Below are 20,217 nucleotides of genomic sequence, written 5' to 3'. Positions count from 1 at the left end.
ATCAAAGAGTTGATCATGGTTTGCATCTGAGCCAACAGGGTTGGTGAGATAAGGGGTGCAGGGACTAACAGTTTCGCGGGATCCTTACATGTTTCCGGGGAAAGGGTAATAAGCAATGGTGAGTTCAAAGTCAATTTTTGCTGCTTTGTACCAGAAAGGTCCGGGAGGAACATTGTGGGGTTAGTGTTATCTATAGCAGGTGAAGAAATTAGCGTACCCAGGAGATTTTCATATGGTGGGGATAATATGCAGGATTGGGGACTTGTAATGACTATAGGACGGGTAGAAGCACTAGTTTGCTCAGGGGTGGTCTTGACAGCAGCATACTTGGTTTTGCATAAACTATTAAGTTCCTCTAACAGTGATAGGCTTTGTGGAGGGGGAGCTGACTGTGGGGGGGAGGAGTCACTTATGGGACAGTCTATAGGCAGTCGTCTTCCTTCTGTTCTTACTGTTTGTTGGACTGTAAGTGGTGTTGTTTTGGTGAAGTAGTGGACCAGCGTCCCCTTAGCCAGGTCCCTTGTCTGTGTTGAATTTTTTCGGCCCCCCTTGCATGTCATGGTACATGGGATGTTTCAAAAACAAGTTCTTTTACCTCCTTTCGGTGCACGGCCAAGGGGGGTGGCCCGGCCCGTCCTCCTCTGGCCTCTGATGGCCGCAGAAGGCCCCGCCCTTGTCCCGGGCTTCTCCCGGCGCGTCCCGCGCGCGATCCCGCGACGCGGGGTCTGGCCTCCCAGTTAAAGCGCCTCCGGATCAGTGATGTCAATTGAGATGTCATCAGGGATGTCATCAGTGATGTCATTTGAGATGTCATCAGTGATGTCATCAGTGATATCACTGACCATGTCATGAATGATGTAATATGTGACATCATCAGCAGTGGATTGCGGGTGCGTGAAATATAGTTAGTACTACTAACTATATAGGAGCAATTTCAATGGTTTTTAAATGCTAATTCCTAACTATATATGACTTGAAACCTATGGTTTGTTCAGTGAATATATATATATATATATATATATATATATATATATATATATATATATATATATATATATATATATATATATTCACTGAAAAAACCATAGGTTATAGACCATATATAGTTAGGAATTAGCATTTAAAAAACCTTATTTTACTCACACAATACCATTGAAATTCCATATATAGTTAGTTGCACTAACTATATATCGCGCACCCGCAATCCACTGCTGATCATGTCACATATTACATCATTCATGACATGGTCAGTGACATCACTAATGACATCACTGATGACATCTCAAATGACATCACTGATGACATCACTGATGACATCTCATTTGACATTACTGATCACATCACTGATGACATCATTCATGTGATAATACGATAAACCTCTTCAGACTCTAATATAACCTTAGATACACTCAGTGTAAACAGACACTCATAGACTGTCACTCATCCATGGAGTTACTCAGACACTTAGTCAGTCATGCAAAGAATCAATCACACCTCCATTTCCTCAACTATACAGTTATACACACCTTACTTATTCAAACATATACTAAAACATATTTACTCACTTATACAATCCTGGAAACAAGTTCACAATGATCCATACAGCCACTCACACATTCACTGGCTCTTATGCACAGTTATTTATATATGGTAACTCTCACATGTACTGTGTTTTACATATGTACTTACTTTGACATGTAGCACTGAGATATCCATTCACTCACCAATACACTCATGCACACAGTCAACCGCCCATACAGCTGTTTCCACATGCACTTTTGAACCCATACATCCAGTCAATCAACTGCTCACACATCTATGCAGAGAGTCATACACCTCCCAGCCACCCAGACACACACTCAGTCTCCCATACAAATGCTTGGGCAACCAATCAATAACCCATACAGTTAATCATATAGCTAATGATCAACACATGCAGCAGTTTACAGAACAACAGACATAATGATGCACAAATTAAGACAGTTTAGTCACTAACCCATGCACTCAGTGAGACACATTTAATCAGTCACTCATACAGTCAGCCATGCCCCTACTAAATCCTTCATCAAGACACTTATACATCCATTCATTCTTCAATATGTAAGACATATTTTAACTTTACAGAATTATACAGTCACTGGATGACGTCATCAGTGATGTCATTTGAGATGTCATCAGTGATGTCATCAGTGATGTCACTGACCATGTCATGAATGATGTAATATGTGACATGATCAGCAGTGGATTGCGGGTGCGCGATATATAGTTAGTGCAACTAACTATATATGGAATTTCAATGGTTTTGTGTGAGTAAAATAAGGTTTTTTAAATGCTAATTCCTAACTATATATGGTCTATAACCTATGGTTTTTTCAGTGAATTTTCAAGGTTTTGTAAATGCTAATTCCTAACTATATATGGTCTATAACCTATGGTTTTTTCAGTGAATTTTCAAGGTTTTGTAAATGATAATTCCTAACTATATATGGTCCATAACCTATGGTTTTTTCTGTGAATTTCATTGGTTTTTTAACAGCTAATATCTGTAGCTGTAAAATGTATTCTTCTTTAAATCCAAAAATATATTTTATATGTTTATGAATATTTTTTTTTTAAATATTTTTTTTTCTGCGTTCCCGCTTCGCAAATCGGGAAGCTTCCCGTTAGCTGACCTTGATGCCGCGAAATAGACCGCGAGCCGGTAAACGTTTCTTTACCGCAAGTGCCGCGTTACAAAACAACATCGTGACGCCTCCCGTCCGCATGACGTTTCACGTTGTCGCGTGATACGTCATATGACGTACTACGTTAGCGAACTGGTACGCGAAGCGAGTCGCAAAGCGCAGGTTTCTGGAAGCAAACCGGGAGGCCCTGCAAAGCGCTTAACGTAAACACAGCAAGTCATGTGACTTGGTAATAACACTTTTCATTGGTTCATTTCACTTTTGGTTTCCTAATGATGTAAGACTAGGTCATATAATCTAAAATGAACACTTTTGATTGGTTGAGAACTCTTGTTTTTCCCAAATGATGAAAATCCCTCCTTCTTTCCTCACTCTGACTTTCATCATTGTGAGAGAAAGACCCTTTGTGATCACTGAGCAATGGCTTCTTTAGTAGCTTCAGCTGGTGCTCCCCACCACCTCCACCACATCCAAGGAAGAGTGGACCACCTGCTCAAGTTATAATTCAACAAGAAGAAGAAGAAGAGGAACAGGAGGACGAGCACGAAGAGAGGCAGTTTTTGCCTGAGCAGCCCAGGACGTCTCACCGGAAAGAAAACTTCATTTGGCAATTTTTTTAAATTCCCAAAGGTCAGAAAAAAGTAAATGCAAGATACGTAACTTGCCTTATATGTCAAGATAGACTGTCCAGAGGGACCGACAAGAAATACAGTTTCGGAAACTACACAATGCATCGCCATATGACTAGGTGGCATCCTAACAACTACAGTGCTGCACAGTTTCGGAACGACCTAGATAATCTCCCTATTATGGCCAGAAGATCTGTTGTACCGGAAGTAACGGGACCAGAGGGCAGGGAGATGGTGCCAAATATACAAATGAGATTTGGTGATGTAAAACACATCTGCGTATTTTGCGATGGATTCATTTCCTACGGAGAAAAAAGCATCACGCTGATCAACAGAGCTATTGACAATCATGCTCATGTTTGTCCGAAACGCCCAAAATAATAAATACTTCTTTTTTTTGTTTTGTTGCTCCTGTTGAGCCCTTTACAATGAATCGTTTTCATTGCCCCCTCCAAGAAAAACCCAAAAAAATATAAAACTGTTCCGAAAAATTCAAAAACAGTAAAAAAATGTTCAGAAAAATAAAAAAAAAGTTCTTTTCAGAACTACCTCCCCGTTATTAAAAAATTGGTACAATATTTGGAACTGTGCCAACCTCTATTTCTCTTAGTTCGCTTCCCAGTTCGCTCGCCGGTACGCGAACCGGAAGCGAACCAAAAACAGTAAGTATAAGGGAAGGAAACAGACACTTATGTTAAAAGAAAGACAGCTATAGGGGAGTAAACTAGAGATACTATTACCCGTAATCCACTGCTGATGATGTCACATATTACATCATTCATGACATGCTCAGTGACATCATCAGCAGAGGATTGCGGGTTTTTTGGCAACATGCCTTATCCACGGTTTAATAACGCTGCCTTTTGCTTTATATAAGTTTTCAAATTGTATGAAATATATACCAATAGGTCGTTATGAACCTTTAGGTAGTGCTTTTCTTCATGAGGTCTGGTCGCTTCCATACACATACAGATGTTTCAAAGATGATCAAGAAGTTTATCTGAATGGAGAGGAATGCACTGAGACGCCAGATCATTCACTAATGTGTAGGCACATACAGTTACACGGTTCATGCAACAAACACCGACCAAATATGGCTTGCGTGTTGCAAGGCACGCCAGTTCCTGCTATCATCCCCACGTCAAGTTGTTGGAAAATGGTAGTTATTTGATGCTCAATAATGAAGATTGTTCTGAGTTAATTAAAAGTATTCCTTTTATCGTAACAGTAAGTGAACGGGTTATTTGCTGCAGAAATGTTCTATTTCCTCCCACACATGAACATAGGGAGTTTTCAATCTGGCCACAAATACCAACCTTGGGACACGTTTCAACGGCATGGCAAGAATAAGAGCTCTTTTGTCTCAGAGAGAGGTGGCCTTGAGTTCGGCCCGTGAAACTTTCGTACTTCACATAGCGAACACCCGTACAGAGGTGCACACCCTTTTCAATTAAGATTTGCCTTTCAATTTCAGCAACATGTTTCCGACTATCTTTAACGCATCCTCCACAAAGTCCCTGGCGCACTTTTTTAAAGTTGTTACCAGTGGTCTCGTGACTTCATTTGAGAAAATCTTTGGAGTCATCCCTGCTTCCTTTCATTCCATTTTCTCCACTCTGGTTCGTGGATTGGCATTTTTACTTGCATTACCAGCGGACGCTCTTGTGCTTTTTTACATTTTTAAATATGGATGTCCCTCCTATGCAACCTCACACCCTGCAGCTGCTGACACTGTTCCGCAATCGCATGCTAGAATATTATGGCACAATGCCGTTGGCGATATTAAGCACGGCATATGGATTATCTTTTCGATTCTCCTACTTCACCTGTGTCCAGCCTGTATTTCACTGCCTGACCTGTGATTTCGATTGGGCCATTGATTTGTGTCTCTGCGGACCGGTTTCTCCTGACGTCGACTTTAATCAGCTGATGACTCCTATCATTACTCACGAGTTGGTTTGTCCTGGCGAAAGGATTATGGCTGTGGCATTGATGCATGGACTACTTGGTCCCTGGAATTTACTGGCGGCAGCACAGTCTTTCTTGGAACAGAGCTTTCTTGAAAACCCACCGAGCTGTCCTCTGATGGTGATAGAGGATCCGGTGCTGGGAGAGCACGTATGTTCTTTTCCGCTTTTAAATTGGATGGCTGAACTGTTTTCGGATGAAGACGGTGACTTCCTATTGGAGGCTGTTGCAGCTTATTTTGCATACACAGTTATGTCATAGACCTTTTTCATGTTTGATATGCTGAGTACTAGCATTTCATTGACAATTCATTGACTTATTTGTCAAGTTTTTATTATTTACCTTGCCTATTGGCTTAAGACTCGATAAAGTACTTGGCTGTTTTATTTTTCTTTAGCATTAAATTTTCCTAGTTTTTAATGCTTTACCTTGCGGACCGTCCACATATAAACTTGCAATCTGCTCTCATGAGATGGCACTTCTATTATCTTATTCAGTTCGTTTCCGGATCATGGGGAGGTGTCATCTAGGTCCTGGATATCTTTACACCGTGTTAAGTTAGCATGGGCTCATTACCGGTTTAAACGCCATTTTTCCTTTTTTGCAACTTCTGCACAAGACACTTAGTTGTTGCTTTAGCTTTCCACCTAGTAGTTCATCGTGGTTTACATGAGAATAATATGTTATTGGTCTACTATCTGCTTTACTTGTTAAACTATATCTGTACAGCGAGTGCTAAAGTTTCAAGAACAACACGATACAGAATTGTTATGAGGTCTGATCTCCACGACTTCATACTCATAACATAAGTGCAACTTCTGCCAATTCTGGGCATGAGGCGGGTTTTATATTGCTTTGCCGAACACACATACACAACAGTTGATGCGGTTCACATGAAGAGAGAGCTGGTGTATGCTGATGTGATTCCTTCAAATCTAAGACACTAAAGTATGGGCACGCCCTAAACCAACACAAAGAGACCTTCTTAGCAAATAATATAATATGTGTATTAGGGAGGGTGAGATATAAGCAGCCGCGGGCCGTGGAGGGAGTTACGATGGGGCAGGGAGGCGGGGAGGGGGAGAAGCAGGGTGGAGCCCTCTCTACCTTGCCCCTCCCCCTCCCCGCCTCCCTGCCCCACCGTAACTCCCTCCACGGCCCGCGGCTGCTTATAAGTGTTGCTAACTCTTATTCATTTACAGCATGTTAACATACTGTCACCATTCGCTTTTTATGTACTAGTAACTATGCTGGTAATTTTGCTACTGATAATATGTGTACTTGTATTCTCCACCCTGCTTCTCCCCCTCCCCGCCTCCCTGCCTCACCGTAACTCCCTCCACGGCCCGCGGCTGCTTATAAGTGTTGCTAACTCTTATTCATTTACAGCATGTTAACATACTATCACCATTCACTTTTTATGTACTAGTAACTATGCTGGTAATTTTGCTACTGATAATATGTGTACTTTTATTATCTAAGGTACTACGCCTGAGAAGACGGCATTAGTAAATAAACATTTCAAATACACATCTGTTCTTCTTAACTCCATGTTCTGGTTTCTAAGAAATCTATAACGACCGACTGTTCATGAGTTCCACGTATTCTGAGGTACTATAAGTTCATATTCTGGATTGTCTAAACATTGAGAGTTTGTTATATCCAATGTGACACTGTACCTAGCTTGCTAAGGAGTTTTTGATTACTAACGTGAGTTTTGGGACACCCTAATTCGCCGAGGTTCCAATCCTCTGTCCACAGTTCTGTGTGAGAACAGAAACCCTGCGACAGGGGCACCCCCGACCCTTGCTGGAGCTTCATCACACTTGCGATACAACTCCAGCAATGCATTCGCCGAGGTTCCAATCCTCTGCCCACAGTTCTGTGTGAGAACAGAAACCCTGCGACAGGGGCACCCCCGACCCTTGCTGGAGCTTCATCACACTTGCGATACAACTCCAGCAATGCGCCACCTTTACGGCACAGATACATCACGCATCTGTGCTGTTTTTGCCCCATGATGCGCCGCATTGTAAATGCAGCACACCATAGGTGATGGAACAGCGGCACAGAATGACTAACACATCCCTGGTGATGCGCCAGTCATCATAAATGTATCCCTATGCTTCTTATCTTGTTAGAGATGAACCGCCATATGTATCATCAAAGTTTTTTGCATTTCCTAAATAGCGAACTTTAAGGAATAAATAGCGATTCTTTACCATTCCTAGTTTGCGATGAGCTATTTGCTAATTAGCCGAATGTAGCCCAATGAAGCCCAATGTAGCCCAATGTAGCCCAAAGATGGCCGCCAGACACACAAAAAAACAAATGTAGCCCAAATATCAGCCAGATGTAGCCCAACTATAGCCCAGTGACAGAATGACCAATCAGCTTCGCAAACCTCCGTTACGCGAAGCGGAGCGCTGTTACAGATATATATCTTTTTTTGAACGTTAATTTCTCAAAATCCACTGGAGCACATATATTGAGACCTAGCAAAGGCACATCGGGCTACCAGTCCCTAATATTTTGCCAAGTTTCGTGCAAATCCATTCAGCCGTTCGATTATTATTATTATTATTTTTTTTTGCCCCGCGGGGCCCTTTTAAAACCTCCACATCAAACCTAGGGGGTCAGCGAGGATCTACTATGCCCCCTTATAGTTATTTCCCCCTTTGTTTTGACCTCCTCTTGTCTCTCGATCCTACCGAGAGACAAGATGGCGGCCGCTACGGACTGTTTGGAATGTTGACAGACGCCGGAGAACCAATCAGCTTCGCTTCACAAAGCTCCGTTGCGCGAAAAGTCCGCGTCCTGGGCCGCTGCCCAGTCCGCTGTTACAGATATATATCTTTTTTTAAACGTTAATTTCTCAAAATCCACTGCAGCACATATATTGAGACCTACAAAAGGCACATCGGGCTACCAGTCCCTACAATTTTGCCAAGTTTCGTGCAAATCCATTCAGCCGTTCGGGCTAAAAGTGAGGCCAACCGCCCTATGGAAATTAACATGGGAAAAACGCGTTTTGGGACCCCCCTTTTTTCTCGGCCCCCCCTTGACGAACCCCCCCAAAATTTTCAGCGGCTGCTCAGAAACAAAATGTGCCATTTTCCTGAAAATTTCAGCCAATTCCGTCCACAAACGCCAAAGTTATTAGACATAGAATTTTCAAAAAACCCATAGAGAAAAAATCCTAACTATATATACCTACTGGCGACCGCCAGTAGGTAATATATATATATATATATGTATATATATATCACATAACCACTTCCCTGGACAGAAAAGAGCGGAGGCCAGAGGGGAAATCTTTAGAGGCACTTTATTCAAAAACTGTGCAGGTAGGTGGCGGCGAATGCATTTTGGCTAATGTTGCCTTCCTCAGCGCCCTGCACCCATCAGAGTCTTGCTAATAGTCCATTAGCTCTGCTCCGCCTGATGTAATGCTGATGTCACTGGGCTCCCCCCCAAGGATACTCGGCTCACCTGTTGGTGCTCTTAAACCATTAAACAAACTCCAACTCCCAGAATGCATCATGTTCATGCATCTGGTTCGGTGGTGTGGGGGGCAAACCAAAATGGTACCGGCTCCAGCGACTGTTGCAGGCATAGATGGCTCGACTCCTTCCTCGCAGCTCAGGTCCAAAGTACCTCCTTCGGTCCCCTCGGGCTGTAACGGCCGTGAGGTTGAGAGACCAATGATGCGACACCGCATGCATCTCGCACTCCTGACGGCGGACACCGGAACTCTTGATTCCTAAAGGAAGTGAAACACTGCAGAGCAATGTGGTACCAGTTCTGTCCGGGTCTTCTTAAGTTACAGGGCCATCCGTACTGCGCTCCTGGCATCACGCAAAAAATATCACAGAACCACTTCCCTGGACAGAAAAGAGCGGAGGCCAGAGGGGAAATCTTTAGAGGCACTTTATTCAAAAACTGTGCAGGTAGGTGGCGGCGAATACATTTCGGCTAATGTTGCCTTCCTCAGTGCCCTGCACCCACCAGAGTCTTGCTAATAGTCCATCAGCTCTGCTCCACCTGATGTAATGCTGATGTCACTGGGCTCCTCCCCAAGGATACTCGGCTCACCTGTTGGTGCTCATAAACCATTAAACAAACTCCAACTCCTAGAATGCATCATGTTCATGCATCTGAGTCGGTGGTGTGGGAGGCAAACCAAAATGGTACCGGCTCCAGCGACTGTTGCAGGCATAGATGGCTCGACTCCTTCCCTTGCAGCTCAGATCCAAAGTACCTCCTCAGGCTGTAACGGCCATGAGGTTGAGAGACCAATGATGCGGGGGCAGCCTTGCAGCGCACAGCACCCTAACGGAGGTAAAATACCTCACACCGCATGCATCTCGCAATCCTGACGGCGGACACCGGAACTCTTGATTTCTCAAGATAGGGGAAACACTGCAGAGCAATGTGGTACCAGTTCTGTCTGGGTCTTCTTAAGTTACAGGGCCATCCGTACTGCGCTCCTGGCATCACGCAGAAAATATCACATAACCACTTCCCTGGACAGAAAAGAGCGGAGGCCAGAGGGGAAATCTTTAGAGGCACTTTATTAAAAAACTGTACAGGTAGGTGGCGGCGAATGCATTTAGGCTAATATATATATATATATATATATATATATATATATATATATATATATATATATATATATATATATATATATATATATATATTACTTACTGGCGGTCTCCAGTAGGTAGTTATAGTTAGGACCTCTTATCCATAGGAAAACCACAATATTCTATTCCCAATAACTTTGGCGCCGATTGATGAATCTTTGCGAAATGTTCCAAACTTTTGGCCAGCTGTGGTCCGCTCCTATCCTGAAAGTTTCCAAGTGATTTGTCAAGTGGGGGCCGAGAAAAAAGTGGGGTTCCAAAACGTGTTTTCCCCATGCAATTTCCCTTAGGACCTTTAGCCACAGCTACAGCTTGAACTGCTTAATAGAATGACACCAAATTTGGCAAAGAGGTAGCCCTCGGTTCAGACTTGTGCCTTTTGCTTAAATGGTGTCAATCTGTTCAGTAGTTCCTTAGAAAATTACAGTTAAAATCATATATATATCTATGGGCACGGTGGATCCGCGGAGTCTGCACGCATTGTCATCGTACCATAAGCTTACCCTTCCGATCACGCGCTGAATGCTAATTGGCTGTCAAGTGGTTGTCAATATTTGAAACAGAGAACTGTTGGCAGCCATTTTGTGCCTCGGTAGAAGCGAGGCTGAGGAAGTCAATGGAATATATGTGCAAAACGTAGAAAGGGGGCATGGTAGAAATAATTTTACCCTCTGGACCTGCTTAGGGGGTACCAGAAGGACCCCCAGGGCCCACAATTAATTTTTAGAAAAAGACCCAGCAGGTGCATGTAGGGTGCACGGACTCTGCCGTAAAAAAAATAAAATAAAATGGACCTTTTTTGTAATTAGCCCCCGGGGGGGCTAAATACTGGGGACAAAATTATAAAAATTTCATGGGGGGCCCAGAGGGGCCCCCCAGCGCCGGGGATTGTCACCCCCCCAGGGCTAAAAAAAATGGTGGGGGGAGGGTCCAAGGTCCCCAATGCCATGGGGACCACCACCTCCAGGGCTTTATGTATTGTGGGAGGGGGACTGCGTGGCCTACCTCCTGGACCACTCGAGGGCCCCATCACCCCCCGGGGATACGAAAAATAATGGTTAGCGGGCTGCAAGGTCTCCAAAGCGTGCGGACCACCAGTCCCTGGGGCTTTATGTATTGAGGCCATAGCAAGGAAATCTGTTCTCTCTTTCAAAATCTAAATAAGATTGCTTTTTCACATGGGGAGCTGCATGGTTGTAGCTCCCCATGTGGAAAAGCAATGCCAGCTCTCAAATGCGTAGAAGTTGTGCACCAAAGGCGCTGGAGTTGTGCACCGTACAGATTGTGAGTTGTGCATCCAGTACATGCACACCAGGGGGCAGCACTGAGCGCCACGCTGGGTGCGTGACTTCTAATTATACTGTAAAAAAATAGCCCCTATCAGTAATTTCGAATATCCACTTGGACCCCATCCCCTATGGCTTATATAAAATGTTGGGGACCGTGGGGGGAGCCAAAATGCGCTCACGGTCCTGCCGGCTCACCGCATCCTTCAGGAGACAGCATTGCTTTTCCACATGGGCACATGGGGAGATGCTAACTTGCATGTGGAAAAGCAATCTGGTTTGGATTTTGAAAGTGAGAACAGATTTCACTGCTCTGTCTTTCAAAATGCAAACCAAGTTTGCTATGGGAGGGCAGGAGCCGCGAGACTCCCACCCTCTCATAACAAACAGCAGTGTCCCAGGGGTAGGCACCCCTGGACACTGCAGGAGCCGGCCCTGGGGGGTGGAGGTCCCCAGGACCCTCGAGGGCTCCAGGTGGAGGGACACGCAGCTTCCCTCCCACAATACACAAAGCCCCGGGGGGTGGTGGTTCCCGGGGCTTGAGGGGGGTCATTGAGGCCCTTCCACTTCTAATTTTGCAGGGGGGGCCTTGGAGCCCACTCCAATCATTTATTTTATAGCTCTGGGGGGTGGCTCTCACTGTTGCATGGCAAACAGCAATGTAGACAAAATCTTCGGATAAGATAACAAAGGATTTTGAAGTCCATTTTTGGCGTTTTTTTGTAGGTTGTAGCCGTTAAAATGGCGACAATCTTAACTCCGTCTTTGTAAATATGCCACTAAGTTTTGTAATGTCAACAACCTCGTCTCCCATTTAAATAGGCATGAATTATTTATTGAAGTGCATTGTGAATCGTGAACCAACACTGTCTAATTGTGACCTGTGATCGATAAAGAATTGAATGAGTTGTGTAGTTCTTTTGCTCGTAATGTGCATAGGGGCAGATTTACAAGTTCATTGCGTTACTGTTGCCTCATTTTTAGGATGGGAAAAGTGACGCGAAAGTGGCTCAAGGGGTTTGTAAATCTGATACACAGTGTTCTGATTTCCTTTCTGTCATGTAGAGGATCCTGGGTAAATATAACGGTTTCTGTACAGCCAGTACCTTTCAACCCTACCCCCAAACTGCTTACTGCCTGTTACCATAGTAACAGTTCAGGGAACACTTAAGTGAGCACAGAGGTTAGAAGTTCACCACACTATGTTGCTAATCGAAACAGTTACTTTGCTGGAGTTTTAAAAGATTTCCATGGGAACCGTTAGTCGTAGAAGAAGTCAGTGGAAAATATAATTACAATAATAGCGGGGGTTCGCTGGGGCCCACACAGTCCTGGTGCTTCACTCATGTTCGGAGGAGGGTGCAGTAGGCTGAGTATATTATATCAGGAAAACAACAATGCAGCTTATTGCGGCTTTTCTTTAATATAATGTGGAATAATGTTTATTTATTAGGCAGTGTTCACTTTTGTTATGGATAGAGTCACTTTGTTACAGGAAATTTATTAATATGTAGGACGGCGTGTTCTGTATGTGTGCGTGGAACAAATTTAACGTTTAATTGGCTAAGGTGTTCCAACATCAAGCTTAATTTTCAATGGAGGCAAACTATTGAAAGTAGAAGTGTTTTCTGCAATTCACTTCTGCTCCGGAGAGTAGCAAGGACATCTAATTGGCTTACATGTTGTAAGGAGGACTTTCCTGTGCTTTATGTTGGTTTCTTGCGAACTATTGAACGTAGAAGTGTTGCCAGCCATTCACTTCCGCTCTGCGGAGTAGGAGGGACATCTGATTTGCTGACGTGCTCCAAGGTTGACTTTCCGAAGCGTAATGTTGATTGGCTGTAAACTGTTGAAAGTTGAAGTGTTGTCAGCGATTTCTTCCCTCTTCGCGGAGTATTAGGGACATTTCATTGGGTAGCGTGTTCTAAGCGGGGCCTTACGAAGCTTAATGTTCATTGGCTATGAAGCACTAAAAATTGAAGTTTTGGCAGTCATTCTTCCTCCTCTGCGGAACAACATGGACATTTTATTGGCTAAAGTGTTTTGAGCACAAGTTTGCTCTTTATAAGGTGGGAAAGGTTCACTGTTGTCAGTGATTTTGTGACGCACTTCCAAAGGAGTATGGGAAAAGAAAGTAGTAGAGGGGAGGTTAGGGACACTATTAACTTTGTACAGTGGTCACAAGGTGGTGGACAGGGATTATGAAGGTAAAATTGTTTTCATATGTTTAAAGGGCCATTGATATAATTGCCGTGTGGTGTACAAATCACGGCGGAAAAATGACAGTGTCTTGCGGTGTTTCTTTTATCAAGTTTGCGGGTGGGATATTTCCCAGGAGCACTATTTACTTATAATGTGGTATTTACTTTTCTGATGGGGAGGTGTGGTTGCGCAGCAAAAATTTCAGTCTACGTTTTGAAACAGTTTTTATTTAGCGAATACAAATAAACTTTCTTCAGAAACTGACGCTGTATATATATGAAAGGGGTTACAATTAAAAATACAATTTCAGAAAATATCAGTTAAGCATGGCCATACCCTCCTTTTTCTGATATAGTTTGTAAAAGTGTTGCCCCATATTCTGGATAATGTAAGAGGGCATCAGTTACTTTTAGATAAAGTAGAATAGAAGTGCTACAACAAACATTCACATACTACATTATCTGAGGTCAGGAGAACAAGTAAACAGTTAAATACAAGTCATATTACATAGAAATGTATGCATTATTAGTTTTCAAATTTGTATTCTGTAGCATTCAGGAATGTTCTGTCGTAGTGCTTAGAGGTTGCACACTGTTCCGCTAATCAATCACATACTCACTTAAGAATATATAGGATAGTACTATTATAATATATAGAACTGGTCCTATATATTCTTTAGAGAGAAGGTGAATAGGAACCGCAAATGAGAAGAATAGAAATGTAGGGTTTATCAAATAGTTAAAGTAAGAAAGTATGTATGAAATCTATATTTTTTATTCTGCAATTTTGTAAAATATGCTCCCTGAAAAAAATATTTGATCAAGTACGTTCTAATGTTTCCTAATCTGTATTACAGGGTAGAGATAAAAAATATCGAAATTAAAATATTGATATACAATAATATCGATGTTTTAATTTCGTCAAGGTAGCAAACCTCTGTTTTAGCGCTTCACGCTTTCTTTGTGAATTGCTGTTTTTAACTCACCGGTTTTCTATTTGCTTGAATTTTTGGTTATTTTACCCGGTTTTATTCCAGGGACTCTTCGCCCCCCTCACTTGCACTTTAATTGGATCGCACCGCTGTTTGAGCGGGTCCGGTTCCCGGGGTGGGGTCATTTTCGTAGCGGCCATCTTGGAGTGGTGTTGTTTGCCCGGACGCCAGCATCTTCGAGCGCTCTAGTGCGCAGGATCTCGTGAGGGACGCCTACTTAAGGCGAGCTGTCTCAGTGTTGCCCTGACAAGGAAGCGAACCGCTGTTTTAGCGCTTCACGCTTTCTTTGTGAATTGCTGTTTTTAACTCACCCATTTTCTATTTGCTTTAATTTTTGGTTATTTTACCCGGTTTTATTCCAGGGACTCTTCGCCCCCCTCACTTGCACTTTAATTGGATCGCACCGCTGTTTGAGCGGGTCCGGTTCCCGGGGTGGGGTCATTTTCGTAGCGGCTATCTTGGAGTGGTGTTGTTTGCCCGGACGCCAGCATCTTCGAGCGCTCTAGTGCGCAGGATCTCGTGAGGGATGCCTACTTAAGGCGAGCTGTCTCAGAGTTGCCCTGACAAGGTAGCAAACCGCTGTTTTAGCGCTTCGCGCTTTCTTTGTGAATTGCTGTTTTTAACTCACCCGTTTTCTATTTGCTTTAATTTTTGGTTATTTTACCCGGTTTTATTTCAGGGACTCTTCGCCCCCCTCACTTGCACTTTAATTGGATCGCACCGCTGTTTGAGCGGGTCCGGTTCCCGGGGTGGGGTCATTTTCGTAGCGGCTATCTTGGAGTGGTGTTGTTTGCCCGGACGCCAGCATCTTCGAGCGCTCTAGTGCGCAGGATCTCGTGAGGGACGCCTACTTAAGGCGAGCTGTCTCAGAGTTGCCCTGACAAGGTAGCAAACCGCTGTTTTAGCGCTTCGCGCTTTCTTTGTGAATTGCTGTTTTTAACTCACCCGTTTTCTATTTGCTTTAATTTTTAGTTATTTTACCCGGTTTTATTCCAGGGACTCTTCGCCCCCCTCACTTGCACTTTAATTGGATCGCACAGCTGTTTGAGCGGGTCCGGTTCCCGGGGTGGGGTCATTTTCGTAGCGGCTATCTTGGAGTGGTGTTGTTTGCCCGGACGCCAGCATCTTCGAGCGCTCTAGTGCGCAGGATCTCGTGAGGGACGCCTACTTAATGCTCCCTGCCAAGCGCAGCGGGCGCGCCTTTGCTTAGCCTGAGTCGTGCCAGAGTCCTGCCCGTCTGCGCCCGTCCGCGTCTGGACGTGCGGGTGTGCCGGCCATGTCTGAGCTCCGTCCTGCCAGTTTTGCGGTGAGTGCGTCTATATGCTATTCTAGAGATGATTTACTATCCATTAGACAGCAGGTCGCCAGTTGTGACGTGGTTCCTGTGAGCCCACTGCGTGGCCCCTACAAGTGTGTATGCGGTAGGTTGGCGCTTTGTACTCCCGCTCTTCCTTGCTCTATGGGTAAACCCTCAGCACCCAGGAGCAAATGCCTCCCACGCAAGCTTAGTATTTGGAACCTGAATGTTAGGTCGCTGGTGAATCACTACCAGGCTATTCATGACCTGATTAAGGATGAGTCTCCTGATATCTTTTGTATCACCGAGACGTGGCTGCAGGAGGCTGATACAGCTATCCTTAACCTGGCTTTTCCGCCGGAATATTCGTTGTACACGCTTAATCGCCCTACTAGAGGTGGGGGAATAGCGCTTGCTGTCAGATCATGCTATCCCTGTGACTGGAGAGGTTTAAAAATTGCGGGCTGTGAAAGTGCTTCTTTCCAGATTTCTATCAGCCCCCAGTTTTCCTTCTCCGGCATGTTAATTTACCGTCCTCCGGGTAGTAACGTGGCGTTCAGGGAGGCTCTCCCAGATGCTATAGGTATGCTGGCCGTAGGATGTGCTAATTTCTCCATCCTAGGGGATCTGAATCTCCATTTTGAGAGTCTGACCACCCCTGCTGTCAGCAGTACTTTGGCTGATCTGGAAGCCTATCAATTGTCCCAACGGGTAACCTATCCCACTCACGTGGGAGGGCATACTTTGGACCCTTTTTTCACTAACCTCACAGAGGCCAGGGTTTTAACTTCTACCCCTCTTGCCTGGACTGACCATTTTTTGGTGAGGATCCAGTGCCCACTGTATGAGCCCCCCTCTAAACCCATGGCCAGAGTCGTCCCTAGACGACACTGGAACAAACTTAGATTAGAGGACTTGTACCATACCTTGTCTGAGGACCCACTTGGCCCGTTTGACAATGTGGAAATGGGCTACAACCTTTTTTGCGAGTGGATCACCCGTGCCTTGGATTCCATCATCCCGGTGACCCTGAGCAAATGTAGCGCTAGGGACCCTGGTACGATGGCTCCTTACGTACATTAAAGAGTGTGTGCAGACGCGCTGAAAGAGAATGGCGGAAAGCTTACGACACTAGTAAAAAAGTGTCATATCTTGCCACTATTAAATCTTACCATTGCGCGGTCTGCAGAGCGCGTGCGGCATTTTATTCTCTCGAGTTCCGCAACAGCTCTAACCCCTCCAAATCTATTTTTAAGGCTCTTAAAGATCTGATGCCAAAAAAGGCCCCTATCAACGACACGGGTTCGATTTCACATTGTGAGGCATTGGCGAACTTCTTTCTTGAGAAGGTCCAAGTCATCCGTCGTTCCTTTCCTATTTCCACACTGGATACCGGACCGTCTCTTAGGCCCGAGGAACACACGGTACTGCATACCTTCCCTTGTTTATCGCCTGAGGGTTGTAATCAATTGGCCCAACATACTAAGTCCGGCTCTCCGGCTGATCCATTGAGACCGGCTCTTTTCAGGGACCCGTCGTCTTTTGACTTTCTACCGGTGCCCTCTCTGATTAACCTCTTGCTTTCTACTGGTATGGTTCCTGCCAATTGGAAGCAGGCGGTGGTTACGCCCATTCTGAAGAAGCCTGGTTTAGATCCTCTTAAACTAGAGAACCACCGTCCGATATCGCTTCTCCCGTGGCCGACAAAAGTAGCGGAGGCACTCGTGAATAGAGTCCTTTCTGACCACCTTTTGCGGGCAAATATTTTAGACTCCACGCAGAATGGTTTCCGTGCTGATCACAGCACGGAGACAGCCCTTCTTTTCATGGTGGAACATCTGCGCATGGTGTTAGATTCGGGTCAAACGGCGGCACTTGTTTTATTAGATCTTAGCGCCGCCTTTGACACCGTCTCCCACAAAATCCTTCTCCAGCGCTTGGAAGAAGCTGGGATTTCAGGGACTGCCCTCCAGTGGTTCCGTTCTTTCCTGGCTGATCGATCTTTTTGCGTAGCTATTCCACCCCATCAGTCCAAATTCCATCCGCTGGACCAGGGGGTCCCCCAGGGATCCTCGTTGAGTCCCACGTTATTTAATCTGTACGTGAGGCCGCTGGCTGATGTCGTCAAGCAGTGGGGCTTGACCATGGTCTCATACGCTGACGATACTCAGCTGGCGGTCACGCTCAGCGGGGACTCTGATTTGGATGCCCCTAGGTTCCAGAATGGGCTGAGGACGCTTGCCAGCTGGATGAATTCCAACTATCTCCAGCGGAACGCAAAAAAGACTGAGATATTGATCATCGGCAAGAAATCGGAACTTTGGGGAGACAGATGGTGGCCTCCGGAACTGGGGCCTCCCCCTACTCCGGTAATGGAGACTCAAAATCTTGGAGTGTGGCTAGATCCCGTCCTTAGTTTTGTCTCCCATACCAAGAGAACAGCCGCCAGTTGTTTTGGCATTCTGCGAGGACTAAGACCAGCATTGAAATTTTTTGACGACTCAACCAGGCAGCTGGTGCTGCAGGCGACGGTGATCTCTCGGCTTGACTACGCCAGCTCTCTCTTGGTAGGGGTGAACCAAGCCGAAATTGCACGTTTGCAGCATGTCCAAAACGCCACAGCCAGAGCCGTGGTGGGTCTGCCCAGGTTTTGATCCGCTGCCAACACTCTACGTTCTCTCCACTGGCTTCCAGTCAAGCAGAGGATTCAATTTAAAGTACTTTGCCTGTCCTACAAAATTCTTAAGGGCTCCTATGCCCCGATTCTCACGAATCTCTTGACGCCTTATGTCCCTGCCCGCTCCTTGAGATCTTTAGGTCAGGATCTAGCAGTGGTCCCTCGGTTTAAATTTAGCCGAGCTGGAGGCCGCTCATTCCGAGTTCGGGCTGCGACCCTGTGGAACTCTCTTCCTTTAAAGATACGTGCATCTGATAATCTCTTTTTATTTCGTAGGGCCATCAAGACTTTTTTATTTTTTCCTTGAGCCTGCTTCCCCCTGGTCTACTGTCTTTTTAGTTGTGTTGTGTTGGTTACCTTGTCAAGCGCCAGGACGCTCCTTCGCTGGAGCAGCTGTGCGCTGAATACATTTTCATAACATTTTCATAACATAGAATATTGATGTGCAATAATATCGATAGACAGAATATCGATATTAAGGTATGTATGTTACTAATATCGAAATTTTGTTTAGAGTTATGTATTTCATTATGTTGTTTATATGTTTGTTCAACATGTTTTTTAATGTATGTTTAGGAATTAGTAATTTTGTTTACATTTTGTGTTTAGTATGAGAGCGGGTTGTGGGTTTATAGGGGAATAGGGTGGGAAGTAATTTAATTATAATTAATTAATAAAAAAAATTAAATTGATTAATAAATAATTATTAATTAATAATTAATTGGTAATTAATTATTATTAATTAGATAATTAAATTAATTAGAGGTAATGTAGTAATATTTATTATTTTTTGTTATTGTTAATTAATAATTTATTGGTAATTAATTATTATTAATTAGTTGATTACATTAATTAGAGTTAATGTAGTAATATATTAAATTTGTTGTTATTGTAATTTAATAATTAATTGGTAATTAATTATTATTAAGTGATTAAATGACAATTACATTTTTTATGTGATTTAATTATGTGTAGTGGGTTGTGTGTTTATAGGGGAATAGGGTGTGACATAATTAAATTAAATTAATTTAAGAGATTGTATTTATTTATTGGTATTTATTGTTAATTAATTAATTGATAATTAGTTTTTTAAAATTATCTCATAATATTAATTATAAATAATTTATTAATAAAATATTGTTTATTCTTTTAAATATCTTGTTAATTAATTATTAATTGGTAATTAATATGTGTTAATTAGTTAATTTATAATTACATACATTTAATAATATTAATTGTTATTAATTTATTAATCGATATTTATATTAATTGTGTTTTTTTGTATGTGTAGTGTGTTGTGTGTTAAAGGGGGAGTAGTGTGGGAAGTAATTTTCACCCCCATGCTATCCAACGCTTTCCCTACTGTTGCACCCTCTGGAGTGGGAATAGTAATTTTTACCCCTACACTATCCAACGCTTTCCCTACTGTTGCACCCTTTGGAGTGGGAATAGTAATTTTTACTCCTACGCTATCCAACGCTTTCCCTACTGTTGCACCATCTGGAGTGGGAATAGCAATTTTTAGCACTACGCTATCCAACGCTTTCCCTACTGTTGCACCCTTTGGAGTGGGAATAGCAATTTTTACCCCTACGCTATCAAACGCTTTCCCTACTGTTGCACCCTTTGGAGTGGGAATAGTAATATTTACCCCTACGCTATCCAACGCTTTCCCTACTGTTGCACTCTCTGGAGTGGGAATAGTAATTTTACCCCTAAGCTATCCAACGCTTTCCCTACTGTTGCACTCTCTGGAGTAGGAATATTAATTTTTACCCCTACGCTATCCAAAGCTTTCCCTATAGTTGCACCCTCTGGAGTGGGAATAGTAATTTTT

Source organism: Lissotriton helveticus, chromosome 3_1 (assembly GCF_964261635.1).
Source record: "Lissotriton helveticus chromosome 3_1, aLisHel1.1, whole genome shotgun sequence".
Classification (NCBI taxonomy): Eukaryota; Metazoa; Chordata; class Amphibia; order Caudata; family Salamandridae; genus Lissotriton; species Lissotriton helveticus.
The sequence above is the reverse complement of the archived record's forward strand: the minus strand, read 5'-3'. Positions refer to the sequence as shown.